Source organism: Lagopus leucura, unplaced genomic scaffold, assembly GCF_019238085.1.
Source record: "Lagopus leucura isolate 7727_CA_CO unplaced genomic scaffold, USGS_WTPT01 Super-Scaffold_73, whole genome shotgun sequence".
NCBI lineage: Eukaryota > Metazoa > Chordata > Aves > Galliformes > Phasianidae > Lagopus > Lagopus leucura.
The window spans coordinates 78,767,932-78,786,271 of record NW_024962252.1 but is presented as its reverse complement, the minus strand read 5'-3'; the positions used below and the strand labels follow the sequence as shown (position 1 = coordinate 78,786,271).

The 18,340-nt window shown below is 40.0% G+C and overlaps 1 long non-coding RNA gene across 2 annotated transcripts in view; it reads right to left on the bottom strand.

Annotated features, from left to right (window-relative positions):
• The window catches only part of LOC122191870, a 59,764-nt gene that overhangs the window by 14,327 nt on the left and 27,097 nt on the right, over window positions 1-18,340 (bottom strand). The gene's annotated exons all lie outside the window — the stretch shown is intronic.

Below are 18,340 nucleotides of genomic sequence, written 5' to 3'. Positions count from 1 at the left end.
TGGATAAACCAATGTGAGATTAAGAAGAAAAAAAAAAAAGGAAATGAGCCTTTTTGATAAAGGGGTTTAGAATCTGTACAGACACATTGTGCAGTAACAGGAACTTGATAATAAATGCACTCTGATGTGGTGTTTACCCCAAAACAACTCAAGTTAAAAATAAATACACATCCACAGAGCTTAGGCTACTCTGGTGCAGTTTGAATTACTACAGAGTATCACAGGAATTTCTGGGACTTAATCAAAATCAGTCCCCTTGAGATTATTTGGGATTGCTGTAATCAGCTACTGGACATTTGTGTCTCTTCAGTAGTTGTGTATACTGGGATTGGGAGACAGCATCTCCAGGCAACAAAGCAGAGCATTAGGAACCAGTCATTTAGGAAAAATTACTGCCCTGAGCCAGGATCCGTATCACATACATTCTTTGTCAGGTTCTTCTCTTCTGCTTATTAAGGCTGTTTGCAAGGATTGCTACTGTCCCAAAGTCACACAAACTGAAGTCCTCTTGTTCTTACTCATTTGGGCTACTTTCTTCCAGTCCACTACAGCTGTCAGTCAGGGTGTGATCTCTTTGAGATCAACAAATGAGCCAGATGCATAGTTCAATGGCCAGACACTTCAAGTCATAACAAGCTAGTGAAGCGAGCTAATTTTGCTTGCAAAAGAATTAGCCTTTATTAGCCACTAATACCACTTTTTGCCCTACATAGCCCTTTAACCAGCTGCAGTTTCATTGACATCACATTTTGGAAAGGTTACGGATGGCATGTCTGGATTGGGAAAGCTCAGAGTGCTTTCTTGAGCAGCTATCCCTTAGTAGCACAGCAGAGGAACAGTGAAACTTCAATAATTGCACTGTAAACATTCATATGGCATAATCTTGTAGGTCAGAGCACAAATTACACAAGGCACTTTTATGTCTAATTTCTATTATATGTTAAATAGATATGTATATAGATGTGCAATATATGGCATGCATATTAATACAGGAAATAGAACAAGTACAGAATAGCACAAATGCACCTATACGTGACATATATATCGTCACGTATGTGTGTGATCGTGTTCAATCACAGTTTCGGAATCAGTGACTGAATCATCACGTTGTGTTTTTCTGTCTTCTCTGTTTCTGTAGAACTCAGGAGAGTCAATAGCTGCATTCACAGACCCTAATTTCAGAAATATCTTATATGAATCACTATGATTTATAAAACACCACTAAACCCAATGTAATTACAGTTTCTTTTGTGATAGGGTCAGACTGAGCTGCAACCTTACAATTTTGAGATACTGCTGTAGATTGGAAATCAAAATTAGGTTGTTGATCTAAAAAACTAGACCACACACCAAAAAAAAAAAAAAAAAAAAATCTCTTTTAATCAATCTTGGCACAACGAGCTAAACACAGACAAACTATCTTGATTTTGTTTCAAAGGATTTAAAGTCCGAGTCAGGAGAAAAGTTATTTTCTATTCTGAAAAATATCTAAAAAAAACCAAAAGCATGAGGAAGCTGTACAGGTTGCACGTGCTGAAAAGTAGAAAAGAAAAAGTTATCTGAATAGTACAGTATTAAACAAATCTCTTGCAACTTTTCATTAATCATAGTCTGGCTTCACAGAAGAAAGAAAAGGGCAAGTATCACAGGATGTCTGTTAAGGTATTTAGGTGGATAACCCAAACTAGTTACATTTTTTAGTAATTGTAATGACAAAAAAATACATGAAGGAAACTAATGCCTAAAATGGAGTAAAAATTCCAGTAAAGAAAAGGCAGAGAGATAATGTTAATTTCAGAGCTGCCCAACTCAGAAAAGGGATCTGGACCTCAGCACGCTTGGAAAGTGCCTCAGCCACTGGAAGCAGCAGACTTGCTGTTTCAAGAAGCACAGCATCACCTCACGTCTCCCATCACAGCAAGAGCACTCCCAACAGTTGGGCCACAATTTCAGCCCCATTCACATTTTTCTCAAGACAGTTCTAATAAATAAGGAGGAAGTCCTGAAGGGAAGCATTTCTTCTGAGATATAACAGTAATGGATGCTTAAAGTCTGAACAGAGCAAAAAGAACAAAGAAGTTAGAATATTTCCTCTATTGTAAGTGACATTTTCTGTGGATCAGATGCATGACTAACAGCATTTCTAACACCAATTTTCAATCACCTAGAAATCTAGAAGATCTTTCTTGGAACCAAATTGGAAGCTCTGATGGACATATCTGATTATGAAGTACCTCTTCTAAACACAGAATTAAGTAGTGAGTTAGCTTTAATGGGTGGGAGGTAAGAAAGTAAAGGAGCCCTTTCTTTCTAAGAGCACATCTGAGCAGAAGGAGCCAATGTTACCACACTTTAGGCTGCACCAACAAAAAAAATAAATACATAATGGATAGGATGAGATGTGGGATTCTCTATCTTTCTACTACATGCCAGTTTGGCTTAGATAAGAAAACCATACATGTTCACCTTATTGTGGGTTGCAACAAAGAACATTTGCCCTTGCTTTTCCTTCTGATAATTTTCTACAAAATCCATTACAAAGGATTATTAACCTGGAAATTATTAATGGTTGCAGTTGCAATCATTCCCTTTATATGGCTAGAATTGATGAATTCCTACAGAGTATGTGAAAGGGTAACCCCTTAAACATTTCTCCTGCATGGTACAAGAAAAGTTAAGAACGCCAGAGACAAAATCCCACCAGCTAACAGCTTATGTTGCCCAAAGTAGATCTGAACAGAGCAACCTGCCTGACCTCACACTTCACATGCCACTCCTATTTTACCAGTGCCACTCAGACAGGGCAATAATGATGGAGAAAACAGTTATGCACAGGAAAAGCTGCAAGGAAATACTTACCTCATTAATTAAAAGGTGTGTGTGAAAAACATCCTCCTTAAGAAAACAAAAACAGCAAACAAACAAACCCACCTGATAAGATGGTTAAAACTAAGGTGAAGGCAAACATGCTTTTTATCAGTGCAACCCCTACAGCAGAGATACACAAATATCATACCTACAGCAAAGACTGACCCTGAGAGTACATGCTATCACAGTCAAAGTAAGTGTCATCTGCACTCTGTGATGCCGCCAGGGATACTGGCAGCCTCAGCAAGTTTCTGGATTTGATGCATCAGGCATTGAGTTGCCATTGACCCACATGGAAAGGACAAACCTGAAAGGAGGGATTATGATTGGCACAGGCAACCTAGATTAAGCCTGCATGATGTTTAAAAGAAAAAAAGAAAATCAGGCTCCAATTTTTGTTTAGATTTCCTCTCCCCCTTCCAGCAGAATTCTTGTTACTAAATGGAGGAGAACAATGTCAGATCTCACACAGAGCTAGCATGGCACAAGAAGGGGAGTCAGCACTAAAGCAATTTTATGGATACATTCTTTGAAATGAAATCAAAACTTCCCCAGCACTGAAGCACTTCTGAGGGTCCCAAGGCTTTCCTAGATTCTCATATTTGTTGCAGTTACCTAAGGACTTCTTTTAAGGGATATCTCAGCCTGGATCTGCCATCATCCACTAGTCCCTGCAAAACACTGGGCACAGCTACGCTGGGAGATGGAGTGACAGGGAGGGATCCTCTGTTATACAGAATTATAAAATCATTAAGGCTGGAAAAGATCTCTAACATCATCTAGGTCCAACCGTCAAACCATCCCCACTAAACCATGTCCCTCAGTGCCACATCCATATAGTTCTTGAACACCACAAGGGCAGTGACTCCATCACGTTCATGGGCAGCCTGTTCCAATACCTTACCACTCTTTTGGAGAAGAAACGTTTCTCAATACCCAACCTGAACCTTCCCTGGTGCAACTTGAGGGCATTTCCTCTTGTCCTGTTGCTGTTACATGGGAAAGGAGGCCAATCCCCACCTTACTACAACCTCCTTTCAGGCAGTTGTGGAGACCTCTCTGAGTCTCCTCCAGACTGAATAATCCCAATTTCCTCAATATCTTCTCATAAGACTTGTGCTCCAGACCTTTATCTCCCATACAGTAACCCCCTGGACTTACAACACATAGAGTTGTGCTTAAATTGAGGTGTGAAGGAATTAGAGCCCGCATTAAATCTGCACAGAAACAACCCCCTGCCATCTCCCAGCATAACAGGTATTCATCCGCAGCAGGTTCAGAGGACACATCAGATTGTAAAATACTGAAGCCTGGTGATTACATCACGTTCACACTGAATTATCATGGTGCTCCTGTGATGCTGGCTCTGCAACAAATTGTTCAGTAAGGGCGTTTTGGCAAAGGTTTTCTGTTACGAGGCTTCCTTTTATATTGCCAGCTGCCTGTTTCAGGCCCTATCCTCCTGCTCCTTGCAACTATTAATAAGTATCCCTTCCTCCAGCTGTGAGATCAGGCTTTGCAGCCTGTTTGTAAGCTATTGTTGCACTTTTAACAATTAAGTCTTCACAGCTTACACTTCTTTATTTTCTTCTCTTGAATTCAACGTGCATTTTTAAAGGAGTTATGTCAGCTGACCTCTAGTCCTAAAAATAGGCATTCAAAACCTAGAACCTATAAGCGTGCTTCCAGGATCTTTTTGTTGTTGTTAAATTCAGCACCAATATTTCTTTCAAATGAACTTTATTCTGCAACACAAATAGTCCTGCTCTGTATCGGAAACAGGAACGTGAGGGAAAAGGTGAGACTAAGACAAATAGCAATACCTGTGCTCATGGCACCATTTAAAAGCCTGTCCTATTGCCTTGGCCAGCTCCAGAAAATTGGAATTTTTAATTTAAGATTTCTATGAAAACTCAGATAAAGCCCCAGAGTAGTGGCAAGGTAACAGCAGAAGCACAGAGCTGGGGCTGCTGGCTCTGCAGCAGGGTACATGCTCTGAGCACCAGTACCACTGTGCCCAAATCTGCTGGTCCCAGTTCACCAAGCAAGGGATCAGACACTCAAATTATGGAAAGAGAACAAGGATTTTGACTACATTCTTTTTTTACTTTCATTTTTCCTTCCTATATTGACGCATCACAGAAAACCAAGATGATTTAGATTTGTGTTCTGCCTTTCTTTACAGCCTTCTCTGAAACTTGTCAGTTTGGGACCTTTAAAAAAATAGACGCACTCAAAATAAACAATTGCTTTGAAAATCTTGGCCTATATCCCAGTGGGGAGTGAATCTGGTCACGTACACAACCACCTCCAAACTACACAAAAATGAAGCATTAAAATAGTAAAACCATGACACACAATATGGAAACAAAAAACTTGGTGTGTTGCAGCAGCTCAGATCATGTAGCGTTCACTTATCTACTTCAATCATAATTGTTCATTACTTGGTTTGTTAGCCCCTGCCATGAACCAGAACCTGTGATTTGAACTGTAAGCCAAAACAGTTCCACTGAGATCAAAATTCATACATTCAGAGCCAATACTCTGTTACAATTTACCTGGTGCTGCTTCCTCATCCTTACTGAATGCCCAAAGCACGGATGTCCCAGATTTCTTTTCCTGACTATTGCCACTTTTGTCTTCCTCAGATGACTCCATCTTTCAGCGGAATTGTTACCTCTGCAGTTCTGTTGTCATTTTTGCTTTAAGGTAAATGTTAAGCTGGACATAAAAATGGATACACTTGATTAGTATTCTCTACTTTAAGTGTACCCATTCAGAAAATGAAAAAGTGTGGCCAGAAGTAGAAGGAAATGTCAGTTCTGTAACAACAAAACTGCTGAAATAAAAAGTCTTACAATCCAGCTCTGGTCCAGAGATCACAATGTAAAAGCTGTTAGATTAATCTATTTTCACTGTCTAGTATGAAAAAAGGAAGGACAGAAAGAAGGAAAATAATAATAATAATAATAATCCTTCTGCACCATTGTCATAATTAGAACTTCAGAAAAAAAATGACAAGAATTTAATCCTATGTAATACTTGGGTATTCAACAACTTTTTCATAAGCTGTGAGTAATAAGTGATACTTTTTCTTTCAGATTTCTTTTAGAAGAAATTCTAACAAATAAAAACAAATCTTTGAGAGCATTTTGGGAAGCAAATTCATTATTTACTGTCTATTAATTGAAAAATTTTGTTTCAGTTCACTGCCTTCTGCGGGCCATTTTTCACAAGAATTACACAAGGGACTGGCTTGTATCTTTCCTTCTTTTCTAGGGTTCAGCGATAGCCACAACACACCAAGCTGCTCGAAGAGAACTAGGATTCTCCTGCTCAGTGGTAATTACCAGTTTGTGAGCTAGCTCTGACCAGCAAAGAGATTAGCAGTAGCAGAAACACCAGCTATAAATTGACAAACGAAACAGCACAAACTGGAAATACAGAATTTACTCAAAATAAATAAATAAATAAATAAATAAAATAAAAAAATCACCAAATCGAAGGCCTAACAGAAGAAGGAGGAAAAAAAAAAAGCACAATGTTAAAAAAAAAATAAAGGACAGTTTGAGCTTCTGGACACACAGGTATCGCACAACACTGCTGTGATGCAGGGGAATAGGCCAATTAGTGTACAGAACTGGCCAATGTGTCTAACTTCCCCAAGTTCTGCCAATGTAACTTAATAGAAGTGATTTCTGATTGCAATTGAAAGGTAAAATAGCATATCTACTCTCTTCAACAAGATGTGTAACTCATGTCTAGATAAGACCTTAATGATCCTCTTTAGAATAAGAAATGACTGAGAGAATTGGAAAGTGGAAATTTATACCAAATGTGTATTTGATTCCATTTTTCTGTGCCATTTGTCTGAATAGCGCACCTTACCTCCTGTAACTATATGGAGCAACTCTTGCTCCACATTGTAGCTTTTCCATCACACTGGACTAGGATTTCTCCAGCATGTTTTAATGTTATCTTAGTTATGAAGCAATGTTTTTAGATAGAAAGATAAAAACTCATGAGAAAACCTTTTGAAATAAATACTCCTCTTGTCTTTTGTCACCCTTTCCTCCAACACCACCAAAATGATCATCATTACAACAGTGGAAAAGCCCTTGCTTTTATTCAACACTGTTCCTCAGTGTTTGCAGACTGCACACTCCTCTACTACAAATATCAGAAAAGGCCGGTTTTTTGTTCAACTTGCACATGGAACATGTACCAGGAAAACTTGTTTCCTTCTGTACTTGGTCCTCCTAATAACTGGAAATCCTCCATCTTCCTGCACGACAGGCAGGGTGCTCCACAAGCCCAACCACAGATGGCATGCTTAACTGCACAACACGGTTGAAATCTGGGAGGCCATTTGGAAGAGCCCACAATGTCCCTTCTGAAGCACAAGCTGTATTGTCCACAGGCAAAAGGCAGGCAGGGTCTCAGTGCCAGGGTACAACAGGAGACTGCATGCTGAACAGCCCTTATCTCTGGCAGGCTCTGGGATTTGCACAGTTAGAGCAACGAAGCCCAAAATATATCTACGCTGAAGGAGCGACAAACTTTCCACCCTGATGAAGGCACAATGAGGAATATCTTTCCAACAGATTCACAGCTGGTTTCAATCTACAGCCTAAGCATATCTAATGGTCTGCCTTTATCAGAGAAGCTCTCATAGGGTTCTGGCTGCCACCGAGGGCAGTTTGCCACCGTGCAGACCCTGCAACAAGAGTCAGAGAGGACAGAGTGTACTCCCAACATGAACTGAGGCATGCAGTAATAGACCATCTGCACCAAATCCCAGCCCTGCTTGCACCTTTGTTCATCCATCTCAGCTCCTAAGGTCTTTCTTAAGCTAATGTAACTGTCTTTTTAATGAATCAGGAATACATAAAACGTATCTTTCATTTTTTTTTTTATTTTTTCACTTGCTGTCTGCCCACGTGAACACAGAAAGTATCACCTGGTCTCAACAGCTCCTGACTGAAACCCTCAGTTCTTCAGTTCTCTGAAGACAAAACAAGTTTTTTTTTTATTAGGAGAGGTTAAGTGAAGCTACCACATTCAGTGAGCCCAGGACCTTTACCACTGACAGAAAAAGTTCAAAACCCTGCACCCATTTCAGAAAATCGGCATGTTAGTGACTTGTTGAGAAGCTATTGTGTGTCTGTCATGTAGTAAGTAAAAAGTACTTCAAATATACATGGCTTTACTTTCCCCCCAGTGGTTTACAGATTTGTCCTGGACAATAGAAATTTACAGGGAAGGGAGAGATGTCTGTGATTAAGAAGGCTTTCAGCTCTTCTTCCTACAGATACCCTGTGGATATTGCTGTATTCTCCCGAATCGGAGCTTCCACTTGAAAAACAATGAAGTTTCTAGCCCATCTGGGTTTGCGGAAGCAGAATGTAAACAGATGTACTGTTGTCTTATTTTAGAAGCTGTAGCAAGCCAGACTGAAACAATAGCACTAAGAAACGTCAACTGCTCCCATTCATCTCAGTGGGGTGGGGTGTTAACTTTGAAGCCTAATTGTGACCACTTTAAAGCCAACCTTTTAACCAGTTCACTACTGCCACGACACCAGAAACTCAAAGTAATGAACTTACCAGCCTCTGTATTTGTATGCATTACCGCCAGCTCTCCCACTCATTTGAAAAGAAGTTGAAAAGGCATCACAATCGAGCTAGCCTGAATATTCTTGCACTTAAGAAGTTAGCTGAATGGTTTGCCACTGTCTTTCAAAATTAGGGTTAAAAGAAAGTAAAGGGTGAAAGGTTAGCTTCATTGTTGATGTTCTCCAAAGTGCAACACATGAGATTTCATGCTTCTTGCTTTGATCAGGGTGTATGGATGGCCCTTCATTTCAATAAGCTGACAAACTGCTACTTCCAAAACTCCTGAAAATAATTTCTAAAAATTAGAATAGCAGCATCAACCGGGAGTAAAAATAAATAAAGAAAAGAAAAAGACATTGGTAGTAAGTATTTGCAACAATAAAAAGGGGGGAAGAGAAAGTCCTCATTTACCAGAACTTGTTGCTGCTGTCAACCTAATTTTAAGGTGTGCCAGCCTGTGAGTAGCACAGGAGTGCTGCAGAGCCCTCGGCTGCTTGCTGCACAAGCAGTAAACGGTCTATCTGAAGGCCTTGCAACTCTTCCCAACTCCTCCTTCATTTACTTCTCCAAGGAGCAGCAAAGTCATACTGGCACTAAGGGACATGGTTTAGTGACAGCACTTGGTAGGCCAAGTTGATGGTTGGCCAAGTTGATGGTTGGATTTAGAATCTTGCAGGCTGGAGAAGGCTTTCCAAGATCACCATAATTCTACATTGATGATCCAGTCACAAGTCTTTTTACCTGTTGTCATTTGCTTCCTAACATCACACATGTTAGGCTGAGAATTCAACACCATCACCACAGTTCTATTCTGGCCATCCATGCTAGTATTTACCTAACTAATGCTGAGATGCATCAAGAAGTCCAGAACACGGGCCAGCAGCTCAGCTGGACTGAGACAGGAAGGGGAATATCATTCAAGTTAGTTGCATAGCAGAGATAAGAGAAAAGCATCCCCCGTAGCATAAAGGAACACAATAATCATCAAAAGATCTTGAATAAGCAGCTGGGATAAAAGTAATGTCTCCAGCTCAGGAAGAGCTAGACAAGTAGAAGGGAGGTGGAAGGATTAGCATAACCTATATTTACAGCAAGATACCTCCTTGATTGCACATTCTCATTCTTGAATAAAGATGTCTTTACTTGGTAAGGTCTTAAGTCTGTAAGAATGCCTACGTGTGGTATGGAGTAGGGTTATTCTGGTAGAGGGAAAACTTTCCTGTCTACACAATGCCTAGGTGTTTGTAGAAACAAAGCCCTAATTCATGCAGTTCAGGTTCTTTCGCTTGCTTCAACAGACAATGCTCTGATCCTGTTATTAACAAGTTATGAATGCACAATCCTTTCACATGTAACTTCCACTGCAAGCTGTGCATTTAGGGGGGTTTGGAGTTTGTCTTAGCTAATAAAAACACCAGATGCAAAATTCTGTGTTATCAAATGTTAGTGTTTTCTAAATCTCATTTTGTAAACCACAACAGAATGTTGGTAGAATGTTTATGATAGAAAAATGAAAAGAAACTTCTGTTTTCACCCAAAAGCCTGCAAACACCAACCTCACATGCACAAGGCCTGGTAGGGAGAGAATAACACATTTATTTTCTACTGACTTCCATCAGCTGCAGCAGGCCAATCAGCCCTCTGCAGAAGGTGCTGAATATGACCACGTGCGCATTCACAGAAGTGTCTGAATGTCACAGAACACATTTTTTGCAGATGTTTAAAAGTACAGAACAAAGGCAGCTGAAAACAGACTTGGTAAGTTTGCAGTTTTACTTTATCACTGTGTTAAATTCCCATTCAGCATCAATAAGGCACTACACACTTGTTATAGAAAGAATAAACGGCCTCATAAAAATCAGACTCTCCACTCCTTGCTTCGCCTCACCTCCATCCTCAGCCACTACATCCAACACCCCACAGCTGGGTATGCAGGAGCTGGGGCCATAGTACCCCTGCTGCAGAGCTCCACAGCCAGCACAAGCACAGCAGGCAGAAATGCTGATGCTGGCACGGCTGCCAGCACGTTTACTTAGTGCTCATTTCTCTCAGTCTGTTTCAGACCAGAAATGCGGGCAATGAAAACCTATTGAACCTCTGAGAACCTCGGACGCGGCAGGGAGCAGAGCAGGAACTCTGCAGGTACATGAAAGAGGCATTCAGAGGACGCTCCCATTGAAAGGAGGCAGAAAGTGAGCCCCCATCTGTCTCTGGTTACCTTTTATTGGCATGAAAGAAGGGAGGCAGGAGGGGAAGGTTTCAGGGCAAGTGAAAAACAAGCTTTCTAAGATTCACTGTTCAACCTCAAAACAAAAGCTCATCGAGCTTAGGAGCTTAGTTCCATTACTTTCCATTTAGCAATTTATTATAATCAAGAGAATTAAAAAGCTGTTTTGGGTCATGGATTAAACATTACCCTGAAACAGAAGTAGAGTGGAAAAAATTGTGCTTTATGAATCCAGCAAACATCTCAGGAAAATAAACAACAATCAGCAAATCCATGAGAAAGTGTAGTATATTAGTAGGTATCCAAGGACCATTGGGTGAAAACATTTACATCAGGATGATAAGTTGGACAAAACAGCTGTCACAGAAGCCTTATTAAGTAGAGGATATAATCTGTAAACACTTGCCACCCGAATTAAACTGAGGCCTATTGAAACAGGAGAAAAACGCCTGGTTCCAAGGCAAGGCAGGTGACAGAGTGGCCCTGGCATAAGTGTTGCTCCCTAGAAAGCCACCAGCAGACACATGGCCAGCAGACACTCTGCCCCTCTCAGCACAGGGTGAAGAGACTAGACTCAACACAGCACCTAGTGTCAGTTCCACCCGTTAAAAGGAGGACCACTTTGTTCCCACTTTTCAGGATCTCTAAAGAAACAGGAGGCCCTTAGACACTGTGAGGAGAAAACCCCTCAATAGTAGATCAGGATACAATCAACGGCAAATGTAACAATATAACAGGCTACTTTCATCAGGAAAAGATTATTAATAACCATAAAACCTAATATTCATGTAGTTCTCTATGCAAACTCTTTTTTTCTTGTAGAGCTGTACAAATATTACCTAATCAGTCATCTGAGGACACATGACCAAAGCCTTGGCTTCTTGATGAACTGCAGAAGTCTTTTTAAGTGTGACCACACATCAAGGTTTGTTGCACTGAATCTAGGCAACGCAAGTTTAGTAGCACTTGGGTAATTATCTTGAGATAACTCAGAGCCCTTTATAATTTCAGGTGACACCTAAATTCAGGTGCGTACAAATACAGACTGAGTTACCAGGATCATCCATAATTTTTCAACAGTAAAACTTTGCATCTAGGCTATTAGCATTTGCTACTGTTTAAATTTCATGCCAGCATGTCTCTTAGAGGTAAACTAACCAGAAAACTAACTATGTATCATTGTAGGTTAGCTATCATCTTAACATATTGAAATGTGGAAATATAGGAAGGATTTGTTTGGAATTCATTTAGCAGTATTACGAGATTTGCTATACTGAGGAATATATGTAATTCCTTAAACCTTTGAAGACATTAAATGAATAACTTATAGAAACTACTTAGAAACTTCAGAAGAACAACTGTTTTAGTCCTTACAATAAGAGGTTTTAAAATCATTCTCTTAGTCTCTTGACATATCTTCAAGCAAACATGTCTTGCCAAACATTTTTGTCAGACTACTTCTGATCTGTGATCTCTCCAATATGGATGATATCTCAATAAATTATTTCACAGAGTAAAAGAACCTTTAAGTACAAGTCACAGCACTCACAGATATGGAGTAGAAAACTCACTCAGGATTACTCTAGGTAATATGAGAGGATAGAAACTGATCAAAATCTAAGTTGATGCCTGTTTAAAAATTGTTGGATAAGGTCTTGGTTCTTGTCAAGCAATCTTACTGAAGCTGACCTTAAAATTAACATTAGAAAGATACTGAGACAATTTGGCACGCTCCTACAGAAACCTCACTCAAGTCAACAGAAGTCACCCCACTGACGCAGAGTTCAGTCAAGTCATGGTGTTCAGAGCTGTAAAAACAGGTACAATGAGGAGCTAGAAAAGTTCAGAAGAAACAGAATTATCATCTCTCAGGCTTAAAAGTTGGATTTAATCTTTTGTCTCAGATTGTCATCCAAGACATCCAATACATTTTGGAAACTACATTAAATAGACGCAAATAACTCAATTTTAGTCTTATTTTCCTAAAAAGGGCACTTAGTGGCACCATCCTTTCATCTCCTCTCAAATTTTACATTGGTGGTAAATTTGCAGGTGGTAGTATAAATGCTGAGTAGACATCTGCTAAACACAACACTGGTGTATTCTGCTGTTAAAACTGTTCATTCTTCTGTGTTTAATGGCATTCTGGTTTACTGTGGTCCCAGTACATACATCTCAATCATCAACCAGCTCATTTTTCATTCTGGTCCTCTTTGTCCACCTCACTCCCTGATTGTAGATTTTAGCACTTATTTGGGCAAGCTCCACTTCTCTTTTTACTTCAATTGTTACAGGAAATGTATTTTAGCTGCTTGTACAGACTGGATGCTGCTCCAGTACCTGACCTCTTGCAGGCAAAAATAGCATTGACAGAGTGTTCAGGAGAGTCTTCTGGTTTACATTTTTGTTACTGGGCCAAACAAAATTCTGTTACGTGCTACTTGACTCCACCTGTTTGTCCTTGATCCCATGCCCTTTCCTTCTCCTCTATGCCTCCCCAAGCAGAAAAAAAAAATGATCTGGGCCAGGGAGATTCTGTCCAAAGGCTCCTCTGAAGCCAGTTCCACATTATCAAAATAACCCCATCCATTGACTCAGAAGTCCTACCACTTCCAGGCAACATCTACTGCTCGTATAACACAGTAGCTAGGCAGAGGAGCAGCAGTCTTTGAGATTTACTTTTATTAAAAATAAAATGATTTTTTTGCCTATTTAAACGTGTGAACAGCTGCACCCTGATTCAGCTTCACTGCTAGCCAGGCCAGGAGAACAAACAGACAGCTTTCCAGAAGTGGCTTTCAACAAAGGAAACAAAAGTGACTTAAGGGGCTCAAAGCCATGAAGAAAGACTCTTCCCATCCAAGATCTGGAATTACAATGAAGAACAGTCCTTGCAGGAATATTGTTTGCCTGTGAACAGATCCAAGCTCTGTGCAACTCCTGACATTTAGTAGTAAATGCAGAAAGAAATGGCAGTGTGTCATTTGAAGGAAAAAGCAACTTAAAAATCTAGTTATAAATACAACTTGAAAACACTAAAGAATTTGAAAGCTTTATTTCAAGTATTATCACCATTAATTTCCGAATACCCAGGTAACTAGCACGTGGATCTTGCAAGGAAGGTTTCATAACCTGCTCCTCAAGAAAGAGCAATAGAAAATCAAGAAAAATGTCTGAAATAGCAAAATAAAGCAAGTTATCAGCAGCAGCAGCACATGTAAATTGAGCAGTGATATTTACACACCACGAGATGATGGCTATTTAGGAGTGTTTTGGTAAACACTGACTCACTGCTTAAAGACATTTCTAATAAAATAGCTCTTGAAAAGGAGACAGTAGAAATGTTTTGGAAGAACATACAGAGGTAGTTGCATCAGAGGTACAGAAACAGATTAACGGACAGGATTAATTAAACTTCAGACATCATCAGTTGTTTATCCAAACGTCTCCAGCCTCCTTTTGTTTAGAAATTAGGCTTATAAGAACATAGTATCTGTCAAGCCAAACATAAGCACTGAACTCACTCTCCATAACTTGACTCCCTCTCCTATTTTCCTATGCTTGAGTATTGGGATGTACATGAATGGAAAACTACTAAAAAAAAGTACAAATCTTGGGGAAAATAACCTCTCCCAGTTCGAGTAAATCCTTTGCTATCCAAACACCTGTACACAGTATCACTGAAATACACTATGTACTGTACTGACTCAGTGTTGTTGCCACAGTCACACAGAATAGAGACTAATTGCATACAGCTCTAACTTCCATAAGTTAAATATGGGTCATACAAAAACTTTCTTCCCACCACATATGTAGGATGCCCTACTAATTAAATGCATAGCACACAAAATCAGAGCAAAACACTTTGGAAGGGGAAGCAGAGGTTACAACATAACTTTTTGATGCTGTAGTGGGGAGAAAACACAATATCATTTGTTCAAAGCACTGGGTTGAACATGTTCTTATTGTTTATTCCATGTAACAGAACTCAGCCAGTTGATCTTTAATTAGATAAGTAACTTTGATCACCTCCCAGGTCAATAAGGCTTATCCCTCTTTTACTGATTGTTATGCAGACAGAGGACTGCAGAGTTTTATGAAGTCCTGAAGAAGAATTGCTTTTCCTTACAAGTTATAAAAACATACAAAGTATTTCATTTTCCAAATAGATGCAGGGAACTTTGATGAGAGACTTTGTCTCCCTGCTTTCAGGTGATGTGGCTTTTTTTTTCCTGCAAGGTGACACTGGCAAGATCAGTTTCAGGAAAAAAAACTGAAAGCACCATGAATACACAATGCAAAGTAGATAATATGGAGGAACTCATGAGATTCAGCTATACACAGGTTCTGCGGTCTTTTACAGACATTGCTAGGTTACAACTAGCAACTAGAGATGGAGGTCTGTATGCTTTCTATTTACGGCTGTCCAAAACCACACTGGAAGATAAAAAGATGCAGCTGTGAGGTTCGGTGGGATGGGGTTTCAGAAAAACAACTCCACTTTCATATCTGAGTTGGGCCGTGCTTACACAACAGGAATGAATGGTTTGTAACTGAATCAGCTGAACTAGCCTTGTATAAACATGACATGCTGAAATTTAAGTTTTGTCCTATTACTTCCAATATTCATCTGCAGTCTTTTCTGAGAATTTCCTATTCCTGGGAATTATGAATCTTTCATGAAGCTTCTGATGAGCTGTGAGCACACAAAGGGAGATTTGATGATCAAAATTAATTTCCAGTTTGGCACTGAACTGAGTTCCAAACACCAAAGTTTTAGCTGGCTATTAAATTTGCTAAAGGTAAGCTATTCCAAACACTAATTAAACTATTTGTAAATTGTTCAAGGATGTTTTAATGTGTTTATATGCCTTGTTCACAAATGTTTCCAGAATTTTAAGTAGTTTCATATCCCCAGTAAAGACTAAGCCCAAAGGCAATACATGTTGACATGATAAAGTCTTTTCCTCCTGAAAGAACATACTACTCAGTGCAAGGTAGGTAATACAATGAAATCAGCTCTAGCAAGTGATGTAGGCTAACAAGCCACAAATGCAGGAGAAGGTCCACAGGTAGATGACCCATTCTTCTCAATATCGTCCCACACTTCTGACCAGAATGTCCAAAGCCAAAAAAATAAAATGCCCGCAATCCCTGCTTTGACCAACAAAAAAATTATTTAAAAATCATTATAGGAGGTCGTCCATTTAACATCAACATATCTTATCAACATATCAACAGGCAGAATATCACTTCATTTTAAATGTGATTTTTATTTGCTGTTGTTGTTGTCCACAGTAGCAATATTAGCAATATACATTGATCTGCTAGGAAAAATTACTCACTAGAAAGTGTCAAAGTACTTCACTATTCAAGTTGTCTTGCTATAAATTTAAGTGTTTTTTCAGGTTTCTCTGGGGACAAAAACAAAACAAAACAAAAAAACACCAAAGTATTTCTAAACTCCTGGGGTCAGAGTGTGGGGATAAGTGTTGGATATAGAAACGAAGACTTTTCTCTAAGTATAAGAGGATGTATCCCAGAAACTCTTCCATCTCCTGTCACCACTACACGACTGGATAAGAAATGAGCTATCACCCTTCTGCTGCTGGCTTACTTTGCACATTCACTGCTGTTTCACTACCCCAGAGCAAGGCTTACTGAGATCTTTCTCGCTCTCCAGTCGGTACCAATTATTATCCACACCACAAAGAGAGAAAAGCAGCAGCAGCAGCAAGGCAGTTCTTTGGGCAGTACATGGGAAAAACCGTGGGAAAGAACTGGGAGCAAAAGGCTCTCAAGACACCTGCCCATTCACAGTGAGAAAGTCAGTGAGAGGAGCCAGTGGTCATTCTGCCCCTGACAAAGTCGGGCATTTTCTAAATGCAAACATTTATGACATCATAGTTGCTATTGTTGTGTTGAAATAATGAGACCAGTTCTTAGACTATGTCTGTATCAGTGAATGAAATCCGTCGGTGCATGTTTCTAAGAACTGTGTATAACTGCCCTCAAAATGCTCCATGTTAGTAACATCTCTTGGCCTGTGAAATTGGGTGGCTGCATGCAATCTGTTTACTGCAGATGGCCTGTCTCTCCCAAGTGCTCCAGCAGCCCATGGGCCAAGAGGGCCATGTCCCAGCACATGGGAACATTCTCAGGCACAGTTTAACTAACTCAAGGTACAGAAGCAACACAAATCCTTTTATACTATTCTACAAATACTTTACTCTCTGAGGGATAACCCACTCCATCACAAGTGACCAGCAATCCTTGGCTATCAGCAAGTGGTTTGCACAGAGAACCACGGGAATCCTCTCTGTGGAACCCAGGAAGGGGCTGCAGTTTAGCAGGGAGATACCTGAGAAGGAGATGCACCCCCACATCATCAGCACAGACACCCTAGAATGGATACCCTATACTGCATCTTAAGAGTTTGTGCCACAGGGTTTGTGGGTACAATCCTTCAAAAGTTTCAAGTGCTAACGCACGTGCAGCCATTACAAACCAAGTCTCTCACCAGCTAGATTTGCATTCATTGTTACTCCTTAACCTGAAACCTCAGGTTTAAATAACTGCCAACTGATATTATCAATGTTTGGTTTATGAGTCATCCAGCCAGCACATGGGCCAAGGAAGAAAACAGCACCTTTACAAACACGTCCTAATTTTTCTGGGCCATGGGGATTGAAAGAGGAGGGAGAGGGCACATGGAACAGTTTACAGTCTGAACCAAAATGCATGTCCCTAGTCAGAGGTTTAATGTAAATAAATCAGCTCATGAAGAGAACAACAACACAACAACTCTAGGATATTAAATCTAATGTTTCAGTATAGTTTCAAGTTTCAGCAAGAAATTTTCTGCTAACCTGCTTCCTATTTAAATGTTCTCTTTTGCATAAGCCACGGATTTCTTTAAGTACGAGTTTTTCCTCTGTCAGGCAGCAGACACGTGAAAAGGAGGAAGGGAGAGAGAAATTGCTGCTCTGGATGTGGCTTTACACAAAATAGGGTCACTTAAAGACTCTGCCTGACTGCTTTCCCACACGTACCTACCTGCTAAGGATGGTTCAGCTAAACCAAGAGAGCAATCCCCTTATGGATAAGGGCAAAACCAAGTGACTCTCATGGGGTTTTTCTTTCTCAGTCATATTCTGCACCACCCTAGAGCCAGACCCATCGGGTGCTGAGCACCTCAGCTGACATTTGGCTTTGACAAAAGCAGAGGAGAGCAAAGCACAGTTGCCAGCCTGGCTCAGATTATAGAGATATGCAATATGCCCAGGCAAGAATCATCTGGGATGCATTAGGCTGGGAAAGAGCTCATCCCCACTAGCTTACCTGCTTTTATTCAAGACGGGCATTGCTGCAACAGAAGTTAGATGTTAGACTAGACTGATAAATTGTCTGTCAGAACCTGGGTTGGTCACTTCTATCTTAATATTAAATATTTCTGTGAAAATTAGTCTTGACTTTTGTAGCAAAGTAAATTAAAACCCACTTGTTTTGTTTAAACTAGTGGGTTGCAGATAACAGAATCTAACACAAGGAGGGGAGTGGAAAATTTTGCATTATGGTACTACAATTCATTATATTTACCTATGCTGCAAAATTATTTTCAAGAGTGCCG